Source organism: Eleutherodactylus coqui, chromosome 2 (assembly GCF_035609145.1).
Source record: "Eleutherodactylus coqui strain aEleCoq1 chromosome 2, aEleCoq1.hap1, whole genome shotgun sequence".
NCBI lineage: Eukaryota > Metazoa > Chordata > Amphibia > Anura > Eleutherodactylidae > Eleutherodactylus > Eleutherodactylus coqui.
This window is the reverse complement of record NC_089838.1, coordinates 79,711,703-79,730,021: the sequence shown is the minus strand read 5'-3', so window position 1 is coordinate 79,730,021 and position 18,319 is coordinate 79,711,703.

The following is an 18,319-nucleotide window of genomic DNA, read 5'->3' as shown; positions in this document are numbered from 1 at the left end:
AATGCAAAATTCCATTATGATGTCATAATGCAAAATTCCATTGTGATGTCATAATGTAACATTCCATTATGATGTCATAATGCAACATTCCATTATGATGTCATAATGCAACATTCCATTATGATGTCATAATGCAAAATTCCATTATGATGTCATAATGTAACATTCCATATTGATGCCATAATGCAACATTCCATTATGATGTCATAATGTAACATTCTATTATGATGTCATAATGTAACATTCCATTATGATGCCATAATGCAAAATTCTATTATGATGTCATAATGCAACATTCCATTATGATGTCATAATGTAACATTCCATTATGATGTCATAATGCAAAATTCCATTATGATGTCATAATGCAAAATTCCATTATGATGTCATAATGCAACATTCCATTATGATGTCATAATGCAACATTCCATTATGATGTCATAATGCAACATTCCATTATGATGTCATAATGTAACATTCTATTATGATGTCATAATGTAACATTCCATTATGATGCCATAATGCAAAATTCTATTATGATGTCATAATGCAAAATTCCATTATGATGTCATAATGTAACATTCCATTATGATGCCATAATGCAAAATTCTATTATGATGTCATAATGCAACATTCCATTATGATGTCATAATGTAACATTCTATTATGATGTCATAATGTAACATTCCATTATGATGTCATAATGCAACATTCCATTATGATGTCATAATGCAAAATTCCATTGTGATGTCATAATGCAAAATTCCATTATGATGTCATAATGCAAAATTCCATTGTGATGTCATAATGTAACATTCCATTATGATGTCATAATGCAACATTCCATTATGATGTCATAATGCAACATTCCATTATGATGTCATAATGCAAAATTCCATTATGATGTCATAATGTAACATTCCATATTGATGCCATAATGCAACATTCCATTATGATGTCATAATGTAACATTCTATTATGATGTCATAATGTAACATTCCATTATGATGCCATAATACAAAATTCTATTATGATGTCATAATGCACAATTCCATTATGATGTCATAATGCAACATTCCATTATGATGTCATAATGCAACATTCCATTATGATGTCATAATGCAACATTCCATTATGATGTCATAATGTAACATTCTATTATGATGTCATAATGTAACATTCCATTATGATGCCATAATGCAAAATTCTATTATGATGTCACAATGCAAAATTCCATTATGATGTCATAATGTAACATTCCATTATGATGCCATAATGCAAAATTCTATTATGATGTCATAATGCAACATTCCATTATGATGTCATAATGTAACATTCTATTATGATGTCATAATGTAACATTCCATTATGATGTCATAATGCAACATTCCATTATGATGTCATAATGCAACATTCCATTATGATGTCATAATGCAAAATTCCATTGTGATGTCATAATGCAAAATTCCATTATGATGTCATAATGCAAAATTCCATTGTGATGTCATAATGTAACATTCCATTATGATGTCATAATGCAACATTCCATTATGATGTCATAATGCAACATTCCATTATGATGTCATAATGCAAAATTCCATTATGATGTCATAATGTAACATTCCATATTGATGCCATAATGCAACAATCCATTATGATGTCATAATGTAACATTCTATTATGATGTCATAATTTAACATTCCATTATGATGCCATAATGCAAAATTCTATTATGATGTCATAATGCAACATTCCATTATGATGTCATAATGTAACATTCCATTATGATGTCATAATGCAAAATTCCATTATGATGTCATAATGCAACATTCCATTATGATGTCATAATGTAACATTCCATAATGATGCCATAATGCAACATTCCATTATGATGTCACAATGCAACATTCCATTATGATGTCATAATGTAACATTCCATTATGATGTCATAATGTTAAATTCCATTATGATGTCATAATGCAAAATTCCATTATGATGTCATAATGCAAAATTCCATTATGATGTCATAATGCAAAATTCCATTATGATGTCATAATGCAAAATTCCATTATGATGGCATAATGCAAAATTCTATTATGATGGCATAATGCAACATTCCATTATGATGTCATAATGTAACATTCCATTATGATGTCATAATGCAAAATTCCATTATGATGTCATAATGTAACATTCCATAATGATGTCATAATGTTAAATTCCATTATGATGTCATAATGCAAAATTCCATTATGATGTCATAATGCAAAATTCCATTATGATGTCATAATGTAAAATTCCATTATGATGTCATAATGTAACATTCCATTATGATGTCATAATGTAAAATTCCATTATGATGTCATAATGCAACATTCCCTTATGATGTCATAATGTAAAATTCCATTATAATGTCATAATGTAACATTCCATTATGATGTCATAATGCAAAATTCCATTATGATGTCATAATGCAAAATTCCATTATGATGTCATAATGCAAAATTCCATTATGATGTCATAATGCAAAATTCCATTATGATGGCATAATGCAAAATTCTATTATGATGGCATAATGCAACATTCCATAATGATGCCATAATGCAACATTCCATTATGATGTCATAATGCAACATTCCATTATGATGTCATAATGTAACATTCTATTATGATGTCATAATGTAACATTCCATTATGATGTCATAATGTAACATTCCATTATGATGTCATAATGCAAAATTCCATTGTGATGTCATAATGCAACATTCCATTATGATGTCATAATGTAACATTCCATTATGATGTCATAATGCAAAATTCCATTGTGATGTCATAATGCAAAATTCCATTGTGATGTCATAATGTAACATTCCATTATGATGTCATAATGCAACATTCCATTATGATGTCATAATGCAAAATTCCATTGTGATGTCATAATGTAACATTCCATTATGATGTCATAATGCAACATTCCATTATGATGTCATAATGCAACATTCCATTATGATGTCATAATGTAACATTCCATTATGATGTCATAATGTAACATTCCATTATGATGTCATAATGTAACATTCCATAATGATGCCATAATGCAACATTCCATTATGATGTCATAATGCAACATTCCATTATGATGTCATAATGTAACATTCTATTATGATGTCATAATGTAACATTCCATTATGATGTCATAATGTAACATTCCATTATGATGCCATAATGCAAAATTCCATTATGATGTCATAATGCAAAATTCCATTATGATGTCATAATGTAACATTCCATTATGATGCCATAATGCAAAATTCTATTATGATGTCATAATGCAACATTCCATTATGATGTCATAATGCAAAATTCCATTATGATGTCATAATGCAAAATTCCATTATGATGTCATAATGTAACATTATATTATGATGCCATAATGCAAAATTCTATTATGATGTCATAATGCAACATTCCATTATGATGTCAAAATGTAACATTCTATTATGATGTCATAATGTAACATTCCATTATGATGTCATAATGTAACATTCCATTATGATGTCATAATGTAACATTCCATTATGATGTCATAATGTAACATTCCATTATGATGTCATAATATAACATTCCATTATGATGTCATAATGTAACATTCCATTATGATGCCATAATGCAACATTCCATTATGATGTCATAATGCAACATTCCATTATGATGTCATAATGCAAAATTCCATTTTGATGTCATAATGTAAAATTCCATTTTGATGTCATAATGTAAAATTCCATTATGATGTCATAATGTAACATTCTATTATGATGTCATAATGTAACATTCCATTATGATGTCATAATGTAACATTCCATTATGATGTCATAATGTAACATTCTATTATGATGTCATAATGTAACATTCCATTATGATGCCATAATGCAAAATTCTATTATGATGTCATAATGCAACATTCCATTATGATGTCATAATGTAACATTCCATTATGATGTCATAATGCAAAATTCCATTATGATGTCATAATGCAACATTCCATTATGATGTCATAATGCAACATTCCATTATGATGTCATAATGCAACATTCCATTATGATGTCATAATGTAACATTCCATTATGATGTCATAATGTAACATTCTATTATGATGTCATAATGTAACATTCCATTATGATGCCATAATGCAAAATTCTATTATGATGTCATAATGCAAAATTCCATTATGATGTCATAATGTAACATTCCATTATGATGTCATAATGTAACATTCTATTATGATGTCATAATGTAACATTCCATTATGATGTCATAATGTAACATTCCATTATGATGTCATAATGCAAAATTCCATTGTGATGTCATAATGCAAAATTCCATGATGATGTCATAATGCAAAATTCCATTGTGATGTCATAATGTAACATTCCATTATGATGTCATAATGCAACATTCCATTATGATGTCATAATGCAACATTCCATTATGATGTCATAATGCAAAATTCCATTATGATGTCATAATGTAACATTCCATATTGATGCCATAATGCAACATTCCATTATGATGTCATAATGTAACATTCTATTATGATGTCATAATGTAACATTCCATTATGATGTCATAATGTAACATTCCATTATGATGTCATAATGCAAAATTCCATTGTGATGTCATAATGCAAAATTCCATTATGATGTCATAATGCAAAATTCCATTGTGATGTCATAATGTAACATTCCATTATGATGTCATAATGCAACATTCCATTATGATGTCATAATGCAACATTCCATTATGATGTCATAATGCAAAATTCCATTATGATGTCATAATGTAACATTCCATATTGATGCCATAATGCAACATTCCATTATGATGTCATAATGTAACATTCTATTATGATGTCATAATGTAACATTCCATTATGATGCCATAATGCAAAATTCTATTATGATGTCATAATGCAACATTCCATTATGATGTCATAATGTAACATTCCATTATGATGTCATAATGCAAAATTCCATTATGATGTCATAATGCAAAATTCCATTATGATGTCATAATGCAACATTCCATTATGATGTCATAATGCAACATTCCATTATGATGTCATAATGCAACATTCCATTATGATGTCATAATGTAACATTCTATTATGATGTCATAATGTAACATTCCATTATGATGCCATAATGCAAAATTCTATTATGATGTCATAATGCAAAATTCCATTATGATGTCATAATGTAACATTCCATTATGATGCCATAATGCAAAATTCTATTATGATGTCATAATGCAACATTCCATTATGATGTCATAATGTAACATTCTATTATGATGTCATAATGTAACATTCCATTATGATGTCATAATGCAACATTCCATTATGATGTCATAATGCAAAATTCCATTGTGATGTCATAATGCAAAATTCCATTATGATGTCATAATGCAAAATTCCATTGTGATGTCATAATGTAACATTCCATTATGATGTCATAATGCAACATTCCATTATGATGTCATAATGCAACATTCCATTATGATGTCATAATGCAAAATTCCATTATGATGTCATAATGTAACATTCCATATTGATGCCATAATGCAACATTCCATTATGATGTCATAATGTAACATTCTATTATGATGTCATAATGTAACATTCCATTATGATGCCATAATACAAAATTCTATTATGATGTCATAATGCACAATTCCATTATGATGTCATAATGCAACATTCCATTATGATGTCATAATGCAACATTCCATTATGATGTCATAATGCAACATTCCATTATGATGTCATAATGTAACATTCTATTATGATGTCATAATGTAACATTCCATTATGATGCCATAATGCAAAATTCTATTATGATGTCACAATGCAAAATTCCATTATGATGTCATAATGTAACATTCCATTATGATGTCATAATGCAACATTCCATTATGATGTCATAATGCAACATTCCATTATGATGTCATAATGTAACATTCCATAATGATGCCATAATGCAACATTCCATTATGATGTCATAATGCAACATTCCATTATGATGTCATAATGTAACATTCCATTATGATGTCATAATGCAACATTCCATTATGATGTCATAATGCAACATTCCATTATGATGTCATAATGCAAAATTCCATTATGATGCCATAATGTAACATTCCATAATGATGCCATAATGCAACATTCCATTACGATGTCATAATGCAACATTCCATTATGATGTCATAATGTAACATTCTATTATGATGTCATAATGTAACATTCCATTATGATGTCATAATGTAACATCCCATTATGATGTCATAATGCAAAATTCCATTGTGATGTCATAATGCAAAATTCCATTATGATGTCATAATGCAAAATTCCATTGTGATGTCATAATGTAACATTCCATTATGATGTCATAATGCAACATTCCATTATGATGTCATAATGCAACATTCCATTATGATGTCATAATGCAAAATTCCATTATGATGTCATAATGTAACATTCTATTATGATGCCATAATGCAAAATTCCATTATGATGTCATAATGCACAATTCCATTATGATGTCATAATGCAACATTCCATTATGATGTCATAATGCAACATTCCATTATGATGTCATAATGCAACATTCCATTATGATGTCATAATGTAACATTCTATTATGATGTCATAATGTAACATTCCATTATGATGCCATAATGCAAAATTCTATTATGATGTCACAATGCAAAATTCCATTATGATGTCATAATGTAACATTCCATTATGATGCCATAATGCAAAATTCTATTATGATGTCATAATGCAACATTCCATTATGATGTCATAATGTAACATTCTATTATGATGTCATAATGTAACATTCCATTATGATGTCATAATGCAACATTCCATTATGATGTCATAATGCAACATTCCATTATGATGTCATAATGCAAAATTCCATTGTGATGTCATAATGCAAAATTCCATTATGATGTCATAATGCAAAATTCCATTGTGATGTCATAATGTAACATTCCATTATGATGTCATAATGCAACATTCCATTATGATGTCATAATGCAACATTCCATTATGATGTCATAATGCAAAATTCCATTATGATGTCATAATGTAACATTCCATATTGATGCCATAATGCAACAATCCATTATGATGTCATAATGTAACATTCTATTATGATGTCATAATTTAACATTCCATTATGATGCCATAATGCAAAATTCTATTATGATGTCATAATGCAACATTCCATTATGATGTCATAATGTAACATTCCATTATGATGTCATAATGCAAAATTCCATTATGATGTCATAATGCAACATTCCATTATGATGTCATAATGTAACATTCCATAATGATGCCATAATGCAACATTCCATTATGATGTCACAATGCAACATTCCATTATGATGTCATAATGTAACATTCCATTATGATGCCATAATGCAAAATTCTATTATGATGTCATAATGCAACATTCCATTATGATGTCATAATGTAACATTCCATTATGATGTCATAATGCAAAATTCCATTATGATGTCATAATGCAACATTCCATTATGATGTCATAATGCAAAATTCCATTATGATGTCATAATATAACATTCCATTATGATGTCATAATGTAACATTCCATTATGATGCCATAATGCAACATTCCATTATGATGTCATAATGCAACATTCCATTATGATGTCATAATGTAACATTCCATTATGATGTCATAATGTAACATTCCATTATGATGTCATAATGTAACATTCCATTATGATGTCATAATATAACATTCCATTATGATGTCATAATGCAACATTCCATTATGATGTCATAATGCAAAATTCCATTTTGATGTCATAATGTAAAATTCCATTTTGATGTCATAATGCAAAATTCCATTATGATGTCATAATGTAACATTCTATTATGATGCCATAATGCAAAATTCTATTATGATGTCATAATGCAACATTCCATTATGATGTCAAAATGTAACATTCTATTATGATGTCATAATGTAACATTCCATTATGATGTCATAATGTAACATTCCATTATGATGTCATAATGTAACATTCCATTATGATGTCATAATGTAACATTCCATAATGATGCCATAATGCAACATTCCATTATGATGTCATAATGCAACATTCCATTATGATGTCATAATGTAACATTCTATTATGATGTCATAATGTAACATTCCATTATGATGTCATAATGTAACATTCCATTATGATGCCATAATGCAAAATTCCATTATGATGTCATAATGCAAAATTCCATTATGATGTCATAATGTAACATTCCATTATGATGCCATAATGCAAAATTCTATTATGATGTCATAATGCAACATTCCATTATGATGTCATAATGCAAAATTCCATTATGATGTCATAATGCAACATTCCATTATGATGTCATAATGTAACATTCTATTATGATGTCATAATGTAACATTCCATTATGATGTCATAATGTAACATTCCATTATGATGCCATAATGCAAAATTCCATTATGATGTCATAATGCAAAATTCCATTATGATGTCATAATGTAACATTCCATTATGATGCCATAATGCAAAATTCTATTATGATGTCATAATGCAACATTCCATTATGATGTCATAATGCAAAATTCCATTATGATGTCATAATGCAAAATTCCATTATGATGTCATAATGTAACATTCTATTATGATGCCATAATGCAAAATTCTATTATGATGTCATAATGCAACATTCCATTATGATGTCAAAATGTAACATTCTATTATGATGTCATAATGTAACATTCCATTATGATGTCATAATGTAACATTCCATTATGATGTCATAATGTAACATTCCATTATGATGTCATAATGTAACATTCCATTATGATGTCATAATATAACATTCCATTATGATGTCATAATGTAACATTCTATTATGATGTCATAATGTAACATTCCATTATGATGTCATAATGTAACATTCCATTATGATGTCATAATGCAAAATTCCATTGTGATGTCATAATGCAAAATTCCATTATGATGTCATAATGCAAAATTCCATTGTGATGTCATAATGTAACATTCCATTATGATGTCATAATGCAACATTCCATTATGATGTCATAATGCAACATTCCATTATGATGTCATAATGCAAAATTCCATTATGATGTCATAATGTAACATTCCATATTGATGCCATAATGCAACATTCCATTATGATGTCATAATGTAACATTCTATTATGATGTCATAATGTAACATTCCATTATGATGCCATAATGCAAAATTCTATTATGATGTCATAATGCAACATTCCATTATGATGTCATAATGTAACATTCCATTATGATGTCATAATGCAAAATTCCATTATGATGTCATAATGCAAAATTCCATTATGATGTCATAATGCAACATTCCATTATGATGTCATAATGCAACATTCCATTATGATGTCATAATGCAACATTCCATTATGATGTCATAATGTAACATTCTATTATGATGTCATAATGTAACATTCCATTATGATGCCATAATGCAAAATTCTATTATGATGTCATAATGCAAAATTCCATTATGATGTCATAATGTAACATTCCATTATGATGCCATAATGCAAAATTCTATTATGATGTCATAATGCAACATTCCATTATGATGTCATAATGTAACATTCTATTATGATGTCATAATGTAACATTCCATTATGATGTCATAATGCAACATTCCATTATGATGTCATAATGCAAAATTCCATTGTGATGTCATAATGCAAAATTCCATTATGATGTCATAATGCAAAATTCCATTGTGATGTCATAATGTAACATTCCATTATGATGTCATAATGCAACATTCCATTATGATGTCATAATGCAACATTCCATTATGATGTCATAATGCAAAATTCCATTATGATGTCATAATGTAACATTCCATATTGATGCCATAATGCAACATTCCATTATGATGTCATAATGTAACATTCTATTATGATGTCATAATGTAACATTCCATTATGATGCCATAATACAAAATTCTATTATGATGTCATAATGCACAATTCCATTATGATGTCATAATGCAACATTCCATTATGATGTCATAATGCAACATTCCATTATGATGTCATAATGCAACATTCCATTATGATGTCATAATGTAACATTCTATTATGATGTCATAATGTAACATTCCATTATGATGCCATAATGCAAAATTCTATTATGATGTCACAATGCAAAATTCCATTATGATGTCATAATGTAACATTCCATTATGATGCCATAATGCAAAATTCTATTATGATGTCATAATGCAACATTCCATTATGATGTCATAATGTAACATTCTATTATGATGTCATAATGTAACATTCCATTATGATGTCATAATGCAACATTCCATTATGATGTCATAATGCAACATTCCATTATGATGTCATAATGCAAAATTCCATTGTGATGTCATAATGCAAAATTCCATTATGATGTCATAATGCAAAATTCCATTGTGATGTCATAATGTAACATTCCATTATGATGTCATAATGCAACATTCCATTATGATGTCATAATGCAACATTCCATTATGATGTCATAATGCAAAATTCCATTATGATGTCATAATGTAACATTCCATATTGATGCCATAATGCAACAATCCATTATGATGTCATAATGTAACATTCTATTATGATGTCATAATTTAACATTCCATTATGATGCCATAATGCAAAATTCTATTATGATGTCATAATGCAACATTCCATTATGATGTCATAATGTAACATTCCATTATGATGTCATAATGCAAAATTCCATTATGATGTCATAATGCAACATTCCATTATGATGTCATAATGTAACATTCCATAATGATGCCATAATGCAACATTCCATTATGATGTCACAATGCAACATTCCATTATGATGTCATAATGTAACATTCCATTATGATGTCATAATGTTAAATTCCATTATGATGTCATAATGCAAAATTCCATTATGATGTCATAATGCAAAATTCCATTATGATGTCATAATGCAAAATTCCATTATGATGTCATAATGCAAAATTCCATTATGATGGCATAATGCAAAATTCTATTATGATGGCATAATGCAACATTCCATTATGATGTCATAATGTAACATTCCATTATGATGTCATAATGCAAAATTCCATTATGATGTCATAATGTAACATTCCATAATGATGTCATAATGTTAAATTCCATTATGATGTCATAATGCAAAATTCCATTATGATGTCATAATGCAAAATTCCATTATGATGTCATAATGTAAAATTCCATTATGATGTCATAATGTAACATTCCATTATGATGTCATAATGTAAAATTCCATTATGATGTCATAATGCAACATTCCCTTATGATGTCATAATGTAAAATTCCATTATAATGTCATAATGTAACATTCCATTATGATGTCATAATGCAAAATTCCATTATGATGTCATAATGCAAAATTCCATTATGATGTCATAATGCAAAATTCCATTATGATGTCATAATGCAAAATTCCATTATGATGGCATAATGCAAAATTCTATTATGATGGCATAATGCAACATTCCATAATGATGCCATAATGCAACATTCCATTATGATGTCATAATGCAACATTCCATTATGATGTCATAATGTAACATTCTATTATGATGTCATAATGTAACATTCCATTATGATGTCATAATGTAACATTCCATTATGATGTCATAATGCAAAATTCCATTGTGATGTCATAATGCAACATTCCATTATGATGTCATAATGTAACATTCCATTATGATGTCATAATGCAAAATTCCATTGTGATGTCATAATGCAAAATTCCATTGTGATGTCATAATGTAACATTCCATTATGATGTCATAATGCAACATTCCATTATGATGTCATAATGCAAAATTCCATTGTGATGTCATAATGTAACATTCCATTATGATGTCATAATGCAACATTCCATTATGATGTCATAATGCAACATTCCATTATGATGTCATAATGTAACATTCCATTATGATGTCATAATGTAACATTCCATTATGATGTCATAATGTAACATTCCATAATGATGCCATAATGCAACATTCCATTATGATGTCATAATGCAACATTCCATTATGATGTCATAATGTAACATTCTATTATGATGTCATAATGTAACATTCCATTATGATGTCATAATGTAACATTCCATTATGATGCCATAATGCAAAATTCCATTATGATGTCATAATGCAAAATTCCATTATGATGTCATAATGTAACATTCCATTATGATGCCATAATGCAAAATTCTATTATGATGTCACAATGCAACATTCCATTATGATGTCATAATGCAAAATTCCATTATGATGTCATAATGCAAAATTCCATTATGATGTCATAATGTAACATTATATTATGATGCCATAATGCAAAATTCTATTATGATGTCATAATGCAACATTCCATTATGATGTCAAAATGTAACATTCTATTATGATGTCATAATGTAACATTCCATTATGATGTCATAATGTAACATTCCATTATGATGTCATAATGTAACATTCCATTATGATGTCATAATGTAACATTCCATTATGATGTCATAATATAACATTCCATTATGATGTCATAATGTAACATTCCATTATGATGCCATAATGCAACATTCCATTATGATGTCATAATGCAACATTCCATTATGATGTCATAATGCAAAATTCCATTTTGATGTCATAATGTAAAATTCCATTTTGATGTCATAATGTAAAATTCCATTATGATGTCATAATGTAACATTCTATTATGATGTCATAATGTAACATTCCATTATGATGTCATAATGTAACATTCCATTATGATGTCATAATGTAACATTCTATTATGATGTCATAATGTAACATTCCATTATGATGCCATAATGCAAAATTCTATTATGATGTCATAATGCAACATTCCATTATGATGTCATAATGTAACATTCCATTATGATGTCATAATGCAAAATTCCATTATGATGTCATAATGCAACATTCCATTATGATGTCATAATGCAACATTCCATTATGATGTCATAATGCAACATTCCATTATGATGTCATAATGTAACATTCCATTATGATGTCATAATGTAACATTCTATTATGATGTCATAATGTAACATTCCATTATGATGCCATAATGCAAAATTCTATTATGATGTCATAATGCAAAATTCCATTATGATGTCATAATGTAACATTCCATTATGATGTCATAATGTAACATTCTATTATGATGTCATAATGTAACATTCCATTATGATGTCATAATGTAACATTCCATTATGATGTCATAATGCAAAATTCCATTGTGATGTCATAATGCAAAATTCCATGATGATGTCATAATGCAAAATTCCATTGTGATGTCATAATGTAACATTCCATTATGATGTCATAATGCAACATTCCATTATGATGTCATAATGCAACATTCCATTATGATGTCATAATGCAAAATTCCATTATGATGTCATAATGTAACATTCCATATTGATGCCATAATGCAACATTCCATTATGATGTCATAATGTAACATTCTATTATGATGTCATAATGTAACATTCCATTATGATGCCATAATGCAAAATTCTATTATGATGTCATAATGCAACATTCCATTATGATGTCATAATGTAACATTCCATTATGATGTCATAATGCAAAATTCCATTATGATGTCATAATGCAAAATTCCATTATGATGTCATAATGCAACATTCCATTATGATGTCATAATGCAACATTCCATTATGATGTCATAATGCAACATTCCATTATGATGTCATAATGTAACATTCTATTATGATGTCATAATGTAACATTCCATTATGATGCCATAATGCAAAATTCTATTATGATGTCATAATGCAAAATTCCATTATGATGTCATAATGTAACATTCCATTATGATGCCATAATGCAAAATTCTATTATGATGTCATAATGCAACATTCCATTATGATGTCATAATGTAACATTCTATTATGATGTCATAATGTAACATTCCATTATGATGTCATAATGCAACATTCCATTATGATGTCATAATGCAAAATTCCATTGTGATGTCATAATGCAAAATTCCATTATGATGTCATAATGCAAAATTCCATTGTGATGTCATAATGTAACATTCCATTATGATGTCATAATGCAACATTCCATTATGATGTCATAATGCAACATTCCATTATGATGTCATAATGCAAAATTCCATTATGATGTCATAATGTAACATTCCATATTGATGCCATAATGCAACATTCCATTATGATGTCATAATGTAACATTCTATTATGATGTCATAATGTAACATTCCATTATGATGCCATAATACAAAATTCTATTATGATGTCATAATGCAACATTCCTTTATGATGTCATAATGTAACATTCCATTATGATGTCATAATGCAAAATTCGATTATGATGTCATAATGCAACATTCCATTATGATGTCATAATGCAACATTCCATTATGATGTCATAATGTAACATTCCATAATGATGCCATAATGCAACATTCCATTATGATGTCACAATGCAACATTCCATTATGATGTCATAATGTAACATTCCATTATGATGTCATAATGTAAAATTCCATTATGATGTCATAATGCAACATTCCATTATGATGTCATAATGCAAAATTCCATTATGATGTCATAATGTAACATTCCATTATGATGTCATACTGCAAAATTCCATTATGATGTCATAATGTAACATTGCATAATGATGCCATAATGCAACATTCCATTATGATGTCATAATGTAACATTCTATTATGATGTCATAATGTAACATTCCATTATGCTGCCATAATGCAAAATTCTATTATGATGTCATAATGCAACATTCCATTATGATGTCATAATGTAACATTCCATTATGATGTCATAATGCAACATTCCATTATGATGTCATAATGCAACATTCCATTATGATGTCATAATGTAACATTCCATAATGATGCCATAATGCAACATTCCATTATGATGTCATAATGCAACATTCCATTATGATGTCATAATGTAACATTCCATTATGATGTCATAATGCAACATTCCATTATGATGTCATAATGCAACATTCCATTATGATGTCATAATGCAAAATTCCATTATGATGCCATAATGTAACATTCCATAATGATGCCATAATGCAACATTCCATTACGATGTCATAATGCAACATTCCATTATGATGTCATAATGTAACATTCTATTATGATGTCATAATGTAACATTCCATTATGATGTCATAATGTAACATCCCATTATGATGTCATAATGCAAAATTCCATTGTGATGTCATAATGCAAAATTCCATTATGATGTCATAATGCAAAATTCCATTGTGATGTCATAATGTAACATTCCATTATGATGTCATAATGCAACATTCCATTATGATGTCATAATGCAACATTCCATTATGATGTCATAATGCAAAATTCCATTATGATGTCATAATGTAACATTCTATTATGATGCCATAATGCAAAATTCCATTATGATGTCATAATGCACAATTCCATTATGATGTCATAATGCAACATTCCATTATGATGTCATAATGCAACATTCCATTATGATGTCATAATGCAACATTCCATTATGATGTCATAATGTAACATTCTATTATGATGTCATAATGTAACATTCCATTATGATGCCATAATGCAAAATTCTATTATGATGTCACAATGCAAAATTCCATTATGATGTCATAATGTAACATTCCATTATGATGCCATAATGCAAAATTCTATTATGATGTCATAATGCAACATTCCATTATGATGTCATAATGTAACATTCTATTATGATGTCATAATGTAACATTCCATTATGATGTCATAATGCAACATTCCATTATGATGTCATAATGCAACATTCCATTATGATGTCATAATGCAAAATTCCATTGTGATGTCATAATGCAAAATTCCATTATGATGTCATAATGCAAAATTCCATTGTGATGTCATAATGTAACATTCCATTATGATGTCATAATGCAACATTCCATTATGATGTCATAATGCAACATTCCATTATGATGTCATAATGCAAAATTCCATTATGATGTCATAATGTAACATTCCATATTGATGCCATAATGCAACAATCCATTATGATGTCATAATGTAACATTCTATTATGATGTCATAATTTAACATTCCATTATGATGCCATAATGCAAAATTCTATTATGATGTCATAATGCAACATTCCATTATGATGTCATAATGTAACATTCCATTATGATGTCATAATGCAAAATTCCATTATGATGTCATAATGCAACATTCCATTATGATGTCATAATGTAACATTCCATAATGATGCCATAATGCAACATTCCATTATGATGTCACAATGCAACATTCCATTATGATGTCATAATGTAACATTCCATTATGATGCCATAATGCAAAATTCTATTATGATGTCATAATGCAACATTCCATTATGATGTCATAATGTAACATTCCATTATGATGTCATAATGCAAAATTCCATTATGATGTCATAATGCAACATTCCATTATGATGTCATAATGCAACATTCCATTATGATGTCATAATGTAACATTCCATAATGATGCCATAATGCAACATTCCATTATGATGTCACAATGCAACATTCCATTATGATGTCATAATGTAACATTCCATTATGATGTCATAATGTAAAATTCCATTATGATGTCATAATGCAACATTCCATTATGATGTCATAATGCAAAATTCCATTATGATGTCATAATGTAACATTCTATTATGATGTCATAATGTAACATTCCATTATGCTGCCATAATGCAAAATTCTATTATGATGTCATAATGCAACATTCCATTATGATGTCATAATGCAAAATTCCATTATGATGTCATAATGCAACATTCCATTATGATGTCATAATGCAACATTCCATTATGATGTCATAATGTAACATTCCATTATGATGTCATAATGCAACATTCCATTATGATGTCATAATGCAACATTCCATTATGATGTCATAATGCAAAATTCCATTATGATGCCATAATGTAACATTCCATAATGATGCCATAATGCAACATTCCATTATGATGTCATAATGCAACATTCCATTATGATGTCATAATGTAACATTCCATAATGATGCCATAATGCAACATTCCATTATGATGTCATAATGCAACATTCCATTATGATGTCATAATGTAACATTCTATTATGATGTCATAATGTAACATTCCATTATGATGTCATAATGCAAAATTCCATTATGATGTCATAATGCAAAATTCCATTGTGATGTCATAATGTAACATTCCATTATGATGTCATAATGCAACATTCCATTATGATGTCATAATGCAACATTCCATTATGATGTCATAATGCAAAATTCCATTATGATGTCATAATGTAACATTCTATTATGATGCCATAATGCAAAATTCCATTATGATGTCATAATGCAACATTCCATTATGATGTCATAATGCAAAATTCCATGATGTCATAATGTAACATTCCATAATGATGCCATAATGCAACATTCCATTATGATGTCATAATGCAACATTCCATTATGATGTCATAATGTAACATTCTATTATGATGTCATAATGTAACATTCCATTATGATGTCATAATGTAACATTCCATTATGATGTCATAATGCAAAATTCCATTATGATGTCATAATGCAAAATTCCATTATGATGTCATAATGTAACATTCCATTATGATGCCATAATGCAAAATTATATTATGATGTCATAATGCAACATTCCATTATGATGTCATAATGCAAAATTCCATTATGATGTCATAATGTAACATTCTATTATGATGCCATAATGCAAAATTCTATTATGATGTCATAATGCAACATTCCATTATGATGTCAAAATGTAACATTCTATTATGATGTCATAATGTAACATTCCATATTGATGCCATAATGCAACATTCCATTATGATGTCATAATGTAACATTCTATTATGATGTCATAATGTAACATTCCATTATGATGCCATAATGCAAAATTATATTATGATGTCATAATGCAACATTCCATTATGATGTCATAATGTAACATTCTATTATGATGTCATAATGTAACATTCCATTATGATGTCATAATGCAAAATTCCATTATGATGTCATAATGTAACATTCCATTAT